The 9,690-nt window shown below is 38.2% G+C and overlaps 1 long non-coding RNA gene across 1 annotated transcript; it reads right to left on the bottom strand.

The window, feature by feature from the left end:
• Positions 1–2,830: 2,830 nt before the first annotated feature.
• Positions 2,831–7,177, bottom strand: LOC310957663. The gene is made up of 7 exons (XR_014593514.1): positions 6,949–7,177; positions 5,276–5,311; positions 5,013–5,087; positions 4,075–4,110; positions 3,812–3,886; positions 3,156–3,243; positions 2,831–3,059 (listed from the first exon to the last, which is right to left on the bottom strand). It is a non-coding gene; the product is annotated as an uncharacterized lncRNA (long non-coding RNA).
• Between the last annotated feature and the right edge of the window lie 2,513 nt (positions 7,178–9,690).

Here is a 9,690-nt window from a genome sequence, read left to right as displayed (position 1 = left end):
GATCTGCTGAGAAAATGAGAATCAATCCATCTGGAGGATTTAGGTTGGTTTCAGGATAATTCACTGATAAATTGACAGGTTTACGGTGCATTAGGTCATCACCGTGTCTGTTACTTCAGGTTTTTTTCTGAAGAACGGGCTACTTTACTAAATTCCAACTTTCCTTTAAAATGCATGCATGGGTTTATGTAAAATGCATAGATTATAATATACAGTATAATTACCATCATATTTGGTGATAAAATACATTTTTCAAGTCCTGAAAACAAACTGTGGGGAAATCTATATGACTCGATTTATGCCTGCAAGGGGCAATAACAAGCCGCTCTTTGCTACCCACATAATCAAATAACTCAAAACTAATGATGAGGCAGAAGTGAAAAGTTCAGGGACTTTGATCATTTTAACTGATTAGCATTTCAGGATCTTTATCAAACTGATGACAGCCACTGCTTCACCCAAAGTCTTAATAAATAGACAGATAGATATAATATCAGACGGATGATGATGACTTATCAGTGAGTAATGCACTCTGATCTGATCTTTACTTCCATCCTCCTCAGGTCTCTTCCGGCTTAATAAACGAACAGCCCAAGTATATTGATATCACATGCATATTAATAAAACAAAAAAGCCTTCCAAATGTAATGCAAAATGTATTCACGCTGTAAATTATGAAATGGAGGTAGCAGCAGGTATTCGTTTTTGGCCCGGTTCATTTTCTTCCCGCTTGACAGATTCATCCAGTGACTCATGGGAGGGGGGGGTTATGTTCAGATGAATGGAGATTTTGATGAAGTGATGTGAAATACGCTAACATAACTTGTTTAGTCTGACAGCAGTTCACTCTTTTTGAATAATAAAAACACATCAGCAACTGCTATAAACTTGGTGGCACAGCTTTGAGTCAGTTGGCACCAATAAATTGTCATTTTCACTGAAAGAAAACAATTTTCTTTTTCCCAAAGCGCAGACTATTGTTGTCATTTTTTACAAAGGGTATCTATCTACTCACATCCACGTGGAATCACTGCCATCTCCTCTCATACTGACTTCTAAATCAAGTCATTAAACCTCAACAACAAAATTCTTTACCTTCCAAAATGACTTATTAGAGAACTTTCTGATCTGGCGTCTTTTTCAAAGACACTGCATGGTTTTGTCCGTTTTCAAGTGGCTCATATGACTGTTACAAAAAAGATTTATTAGATTAACTTTAAAGAACTACTTGGTGTTGTTGACGGGACAATACCCCAAAGAAGACAAGTCTTGTTAAAACATTGGTAGAACGATATTCATTCCCCCCCCATCGTTCAACGTTCATCGTTTTCTACGAGTGTGCCACTATCTCCCTCTCACACCTGCACTTTTTTATCGTGGTCAGCACATGGTGTGCACTGCTCCTCTCTCTGATCTTGTTGCCAGGACAGTAGTAAATCTACCCCTGACTACCAGGACAAAGATACCCACTTAAGTGTGCTTGTTTCCAGCTGAGCTATTGAATGTATTTTTGCACAGAATGAGGACTTTTAATAATGGGCCTCATTCACCAACTGTTTTGAAGAAGAAATGATTTCTTAAAACCGACAGTTTTCATGACGATTATGACATTCACCACCTTGTTTGAATTACTACTTGATTACCGTCACTGTTCAGTCTTTTAAGCTACACAAGGGCGTGTGAGTGTTCAACCCGTTTTTCATTTCCTTGGCGTCATATACCGCCATTTTGTCACGACCTTGTGTGTTTGGCAGCGCTGGGATTTCAACTGTAAGACCATCCGTAATGATATCAGAGCAAGTGTTCCAGGATTAAGAGCAACAAACTGTAGTTATGTTACAAACCACCAACGATCTTCTCCTAAACCAAACTCAGTGCTTCTGTTGCCTAAACCTAACCACATAGTTTTGTGTGTATTCACAACGTTAAAGCTGAAGTTGGTAACGCTCTGTAAAAAAACAGAGACAGACATATTTTTTTACTTTAACTGGCACTATATTCTGACAGCACAATGGGGTGGACATTTTTTGAAAAAGTCATGTACCTTTACCTCCACCTTCTGTTTGTGTCTGATCACAGTGCTCTCTCTGTGTGCTCCTTATGGCCTCTGCTTGTTTCCACTGTTCCTGAAGATGCACAACCACTCAGAGCAGAGTCTCGGACACAGCAACTGTAACCGCTCTGAACTCCGATCAAACTGAAACTAATGAGAAATTTTTTGTCCAAGTCAAAACGAAACAAAGCCACGCCCACCGGCTGACCGACCAGACAAACTTTCTTATTTTACAGCTAAATGCTACGCTAGAATATGTTTCTGAAAACACTTTATGCAGGGAATATGCAATACAGTCACAGAATATCGAGTTGTATTTAATCAGCACAGTCATTGACTCTTCCTCAGAGACTCCTCGGCTCTGATTATTTGTCGGTCAGGCACAGAGGATCTAGCAGATGACATCAGGAGCAGACAGAGAGAAGTAGAGTGACAGTACTATTTCACAGTTCGTCCGTCTCATTGTGCTGTTGGGATACATTCATTCATTCATCTTCAACCGCTTGTCCCTGTAGGGGTCACAGGGGGGGGGCTGTAGCCGATCCCAGCTGACATCGGGCGTGAGGCGGGGTACACCCTGGACAGGACGCCAGTCTATCACAGGGCACATAAAGACGAACAGAGACAGACAACCATTCACACCTACGGGTAATTTAGAGTCATCAATGAACACGGGCACGTCTTTAGACTGTGAGAGGGATACAGTGACAGCTTAAAGTCATAATCCGTAAAGTAAGTAATCCTTTCTAACACTACAGACCAGTTTAAAATCTCTTTGTGAAACCGACCCCTGGACCAAATTAGACTTAACGCTGTCTTTAATATAATACAGTCTATAATAACGTGTCACTTTTTGTGGGACTTTGTGAGTACTGTGAAGCACAATGTCTACACTTTAGGTATAAACTCTAATACTGCAGTTACCATGTTGATGATGATGTGGTCTCACTAAGGCTGACGGCACAATGATTTCCACCAGACGTCACATGTTCGTGATGTGTCTCCTCTGAAAACAGATGAATTCTAAATTTTAGTAAATTAATTTCACACGAAGAAGAGATTTTTAATATTATTCTGTAAAGATGGTTTGTCCCTTATTTACCTGAGCTCCACGGCTGCTCCAATCCTCCATTCACATGGGATGAGTTATCCAAAGGTGATGGCTGATCTCTAGGCTGGAAGTTCCCAACCTGGGGGTCAGGACAGGAGCAGCACAGGGGACAGCAAGAATACTTTTTTTTATAGATGTTCCTCTATTTTACTTTTACTTAACTACTTACACATATTGTATATACTTCCTTCATTTCAAATCTGTTTACCTGCATGCAACCAAAGCATGTTTAAATGTGAATGATCAATACAAACAGAAACCAGAGCACTTCTTTTGTACTGTTGTACTCAAATCTTCATAATAATCTGCTTATAGATATTACAACATTTTTACTAGCGCATACTCTTTCCATACCTGGAAGTATGCAACTAATGACGGTTGAGAAGTAGATATTTCTTTATTTCTAGGGGTCATGAGTAGGGATGTCGAAATGAAGCTTCATGAACTATTAGTTGTATTCCTCGATCCCTCTAGATGGCGCTTTTGTTTTAGAGAATATGGCTCAACAAATGGCAAATCAGTGTGCTTTCAACCTTTTGGTGTACGCCATCTAGTGGGCCCAAAAAAAATAAAGATGCCTCATTTGGCCATCACTAATTGTAAAACACCATGTATAGTCAATTTTTATTTTATATGCAGATACTTACAAAAGATGCAGTATAAGTTAGCTCATCATACACGACTACAACTTCATTTGAACCTGTAGTTTGCGTTTCCTGGACCTATGAAAGGGAATAAAAATAAAGAGAGAACCGGACTTAAGTATATCTTATTCTGATGTGATATTGCTTGGTTAAATATTAAACCTACAATGCCAAGGATGTTAATAGTGTGTGTGTCTGTAAGTGAATCTGAAACAATGCACTGTGACCGTATGCTGGAGAACTCAAAGAGAGAGCATTATACTCACTGGAAGAGACAACTCTTCTTGTCGTATGACTTGAGCCTGAGTATGAAATAGCAGAATGATACCATTTTACATTAGTTTGTTGTTTGACATCAACATTTGACCTCCTAAACTCTACTTGACTCATTGCTGGGCCTCTTATGTACAATAATTCATCTGTATAATGACACTTTGGAAGAAGCAATATAAGGAAAACAAATAAGAAAATCAACCGAAACCCACACTTCCATGTTGTCTGCGTACAATGAAGTGAAAAAGCTCCTGGTTTAGCTCGTGTGTTACATTTCCTGATGAGCTAAATGTAAATCCACCATGATGGAAAAACATTTTGCATTAACATCGTTTAATCCACCACATCCTGCAAATTAAAGACACTGCTCTCATTGAATGTCGCCGGACTAGAATAGCCAGTTTTTTTATTTAAGATTATTTAAGAACATGAACAGAATAGATAAACGCTACCGCTGTCGAGTAAAAATACAATGCTAAGCTAACACGTAGCTAGTTTACCGGCAGAAAAAACAACGTTCATCATTGAATCATTGCAATCGTGTCAGTAAGTGAAGATATTGACACACATTGAAAACAATTAAAGTATTTGATACCAATAACCTTACCATTTCAGCAGTTATAATAATAATAATAATAATAATAATAATAATAATAGTAATGCAGTCCATGTTGTCTGCTTTCATTGAAGTGAAAAAGCTCCTGGTATTAGCTCGTGTGTAACATTTCCTGATGAGCTAAATGAAAATCCACCATGATGGAAAAACATTTTGCATTAACATCCTTTAATCCACCACATCATGTAAGGTAAAGACACTGCTCTCATTTAATGTCGCCGGACTAGAATAGCAAGTTTTTTTAATTAAGATCTGTCATGAAAAGAATAAAAACACCATGTATAGTCAATTTTTATTTTATATGCAGATACTTACAAAAGATGCAGTATAAGTTAGCTCATCATACACGACTACAACTTCATTTGAACCTGTAGTTTGCGTTTCCTGGACCTATGAAAGGGAATAAAAATAAAGAGAGAACAGGACTTAAGTATATCTTATTCTGATGTGATATTGCTTGGTTAAATATTAAACCTACAATGCCAAGGATGTTAATAGTGTGTGTGTCTGTAAGTGAATCTGAAACAATGCACTGTGACCGTATGCTGGAGAACTCAAAGAGAGAGCATTATACTCACTGGAAGAGACAACTCTTCTTGTCGTATGACTTGAGCCTGAGTATGAAATAGCAGAATGATACCATTTTACATTAGTTTGTTGTTTGACATCAACATTTGACCTCCTAAACTCTACTTGACTCATTGCTGGGCCTCTTATGTACAATAATTCATCTGTATAATGACACTTTGGAAGAAGCAATATAAGGAAAACAAATAAGAAAATCAACCGAAACCCACACTTCCATGTTGTCTGCGTACAATGAAGTGAAAAAGCTCCTGGTTTAGCTCGTGTGTTACATTTCCTGATGAGCTAAATGTAAATCCACCATGATGGAAAAACATTTTGCATTAACATCGTTTAATCCACCACATCCTGCAAATTAAAGACACTGCTCTCATTGAATGTCGCCGGACTAGAATAGCCAGTTTTTTTATTTAAGATTATTTAAGAACATGAACAGAATAGATAAACGCTACCGCTGTCGAGTAAAAATACAATGCTAAGCTAACACGTAGCTAGTTTACCGGCAGAAAAAACAACGTTCATCATTGAATCATTGCAATCGTGTCAGTAAGTGAAGATATTGACACACATTGAAAACAATTAAAGTATTTGATACCAATAACCTTACCATTTCAGCAGTTATAATAATAATAATAATAATAATAATAATAGTAATGCAGTCCATGTTGTCTGCTTTCATTGAAGTGAAAAAGCTCCTGGTATTAGCTCGTGTGTAACATTTCCTGATGAGCTAAATGAAAATCCACCATGATGGAAAAACATTTTGCATTAACATCCTTTAATCCACCACATCATGTAAGGTAAAGACACTGCTCTCATTTAATGTCGCCGGACTAGAATAGCAAGTTTTTTTAATTAAGATCTGTCATGAAAAGAATAGGTAAACGCCGCCATCGTCGACTAAAAATACACTGCTAAGCTAACACGTAGCTAGTTTACCGGCAGAAAAATCATCGTTGAATCATTGCAATCATGTCAGTAAGTGAAGATATGAAAACACATTAAAAACAATTAAAGTACATAATACCAATAACCTTACCATCTCAGCGGTAATAATAATAATAATTATAATAATAATAATAATAATAACAATAGTAATGCAGTTCTAGTTCTAGTGATCTATCGGTTGGTCACAGGCCTTTCAGACTTCTGCAGGTGTTGCTTTTACCGGGCACACTCATTAATTTGGTTATGATGCAAGGTGTGGCTCAGTCTCGCGTTACCACCAAAATCTCGCATTATCGCCAGATCTTGATTTTAAATGCAGAACTATAAAATCAGGTTTGTCCATGTATTCAGTAAAATAGGTCTTGTATTGGGCAGGGTCACTGAAGCTCTTTAGAATTTAGAATCACTGATATGATTGCTAGACTGTATTGATGGTGTCATACAAGTGCACCAGGTGGCATTTATGCGCAGTCAGTTCTTGTTAAGCCCCAAAGTTCAGTACAGCCATTCTGATTCTAAAACATTGTGTGGTAAGAGGGATTATTTATAGCAACAGAAACCCTGTATTTGCTCAAATTGTACCAGAGCTCCCCTTAAAAAGCCATTGCATTTACAACCATATAATCATTTGCAATAAATGTCCAATTCCTTAACGTCTCAGACACATCTTAAGAAATAAAATCAATCTACAGTTCATCACTTAAGCATTTCATCTTACCTTGGGGTGTTGAGTCGTATCGTGATGCTCCTCATCTTTAACCTTTTGTCCAAAAAATCAACTTTGTAATCTACAAAATGTGTCGCCTTGACTTTGATTACTACAGAGGGCTAACCGTTGCATAGTCACCTTCTCTGTATCAAATAAGTCGATCCTTTGGAGGTTTCATTGCGATGATTTACTGAGGTGTTAAACTTCAAATAATCCAGGTTAATCCCCTCTCGAAACAGAACTGAAATACTGGTGTCCAGATTTGTAGTCCATTGCATCTGGTCCTGTGTCTGTATGAAAATGAAGAAAATTATCGTTAGAAGTAAGTGTGAAAAGGGTCATTCTCGTAAATTAACCCCTCTTACGTCTGTTTGATTAAAACTGACTGGTTGACTGATGCAACCGAAATGAATGCAATCCTCATTAAACTCTTCAAGTTTTCTACTTGCCTTGCCAGGCAACACCACCCTGTCAACAGAATATGTAATTGGACACCACTGCATCCACATCATCGACATAGAATCCACACGGAAGCTGTGACTTTATATAACTCAGTGCTGTTGAGATATGTGACAATGACATTAGTTTAACCTCATTGTCAACAGCATTATTCACTATAATAATGTAGCATCAATATATGATTGGCAATCAAACTCAAGAGTTAAATCACTGCTACTCAAGGATAATATATCTGAACTCTAAACTATTTAATTCTATCTATGAATATTTTCCTTCTAAAACACAGATAACTAAACTGAAAATGTTCTAGGCAATAACATAGAAAATAAACTTCATATATTTAAAATGTATAAAAATGTACCTTGTAGAGAAACCCAATTGGTATTGTCAGTGTCTAACGTCGCCTCTTGTGTGTTGGGTTTTTGCATAATCATACACTTCCCTACAGTACATCCTTGTCACGCCCGTTGGATGAACCAGTTTTACCACCAGTGCTGAAATCACAATCAGATCTTTCAGCGTTGCTTCCTCTTTCTACTCACATTTTGGGTAAACTGTATGGAACAAGAACAGATTCTTCCCCGGAGTTGTTTGTGCTTTGTCGTTTCTCAGGTCTCTGCTGATTGTGGTGGTGCCATTGAATTGAATTAAATTGTATTGAATTGAATTAGGTTGATCGTCTACAATCAACATGTATGCTTGGGTATGCTTTGACCTCAACGTCTAAGTGTTTCCATTGCAAAACAATCAACACGCCTCACTATGTGGCCAGCTGCCAACCAAGAACAAATGTGCCTGCTTTCAGTTGATAAGTAGTAGTTCTTCCTCCTCTCCTCCCATAAAACACATCATCCTACTTTCTGACTGTTTGCCAAGGTATGTCTCAGCTCAGCATGATGTTAAAACTTCATCTTTTAAAATGCTGTTTTTTAAACACAATACTGATGTTTTGTTGGGTTTCGGATTTTAGGTTTACTCCGTGGAATACAAAAACTTAGATTTACGATCTTCCATCATATCACTGTCAATCTTTTCCATCACTGAACTCCCCGCGTCATGGTTTCTCTCTGGCAGTGACCACATAAAGGCAGAATGGGAACTCAGTTTTATTTATAGTGTCAAATCATAACAAAAGTTATCTCAAGACACTTTGGATATATAGTCGGAGACCCGACAATTCCCCAATGAGCAACAGAGGCGACGAAAACCGTTCTTTTTAACAGTCAGAAACGTCAGACAGACCCTAGGAGGGGGATCGAACCAAAGAGAGACCCAGAGATGCACAGCAACCACAATAATAACATTAACAACTACAATAATAATAACAGAAATATGACTAAGTTAGTTTCTGTTCCCTGCTCACTTCTCCTCCCACCATGTACACTCCTCTCACTCCCTGATCTGCCATCCTTAGAACAAACACTAGATGCCCTCAGACTCTCCTGCCAGTCCTGGTCACCTGACTTTCCCCGCCTACTCCCTTACCTGCCCTGCAGTTTAATAACCGCCCTTTTCCACACACTTCTTACCAGTTTTTAAAATTTACCAGTGCTTCTTGCTTCTTTTTTTTATCACAAGTATGTTCTCTGAAAACTTGATTCCTGATACATTTTCTGTGCGGAAAAGATTTTCAGCGTTAAAACACAACTGTTGTATTACATTTCCCTGCTTATCATCAGCATTGTCACTGTGTGTGTGTGTGTGTGTGTGTTAGCATGCTGTCTGTGAAGAGTCTGTGAATATTCTCATTTGTCAAGGTCATCGTTATCCTCAAAACAATTTCAGTCAAAGGCAACTGGACTTGGTTATTTTTCTAGGAAGACGTTTCCCCTCTCATCCAAGAGGCTTCATCAGTTCATGTTCACATCTGACCAGGCTGGGACTGGACCAGGACCAGAACCAGGCTGGGACTGGTCCCTGGTCCAGTTGCTTTTGACTGAAATTGCGTTGAGGATCTGTGAAGAGTGGTTTTGTCCTGAATCTAAATAACGTCCACTCTGTTACAGCAAATAAAGAATGATTAGATGATTTCAGGCTTAACTTCCTGGCATTCACCTGCCAGACTGCATCCCTGGATTTATTAATGAAGGAGCAATGCTTCTGTTTTTGGTTATTATCTACAAGTATACTGTTCATAAAACAGCATTATCAGCTCTCGTTTTGTGGCTGTGAAGGACCCTGTGATCTGGCAAACAGAGATTTTTCAGCTCTTCCAGGCACATGAAAAATAAATGAATAAATAAATGTTTTCATCCAGCTTGACATCCATTTTTTGCGGGGAGTCTTTTCTGC

Source organism: Echiichthys vipera (assembly GCF_963691815.1).
Source record: "Echiichthys vipera genome assembly, chromosome: 15".
In the NCBI taxonomy this organism is placed as follows: domain Eukaryota; kingdom Metazoa; phylum Chordata; class Actinopteri; order Perciformes; family Trachinidae; genus Echiichthys; species Echiichthys vipera.
The sequence above is the reverse complement of the archived record's forward strand: the minus strand, read 5'-3'. Positions and strand labels throughout refer to the sequence as shown.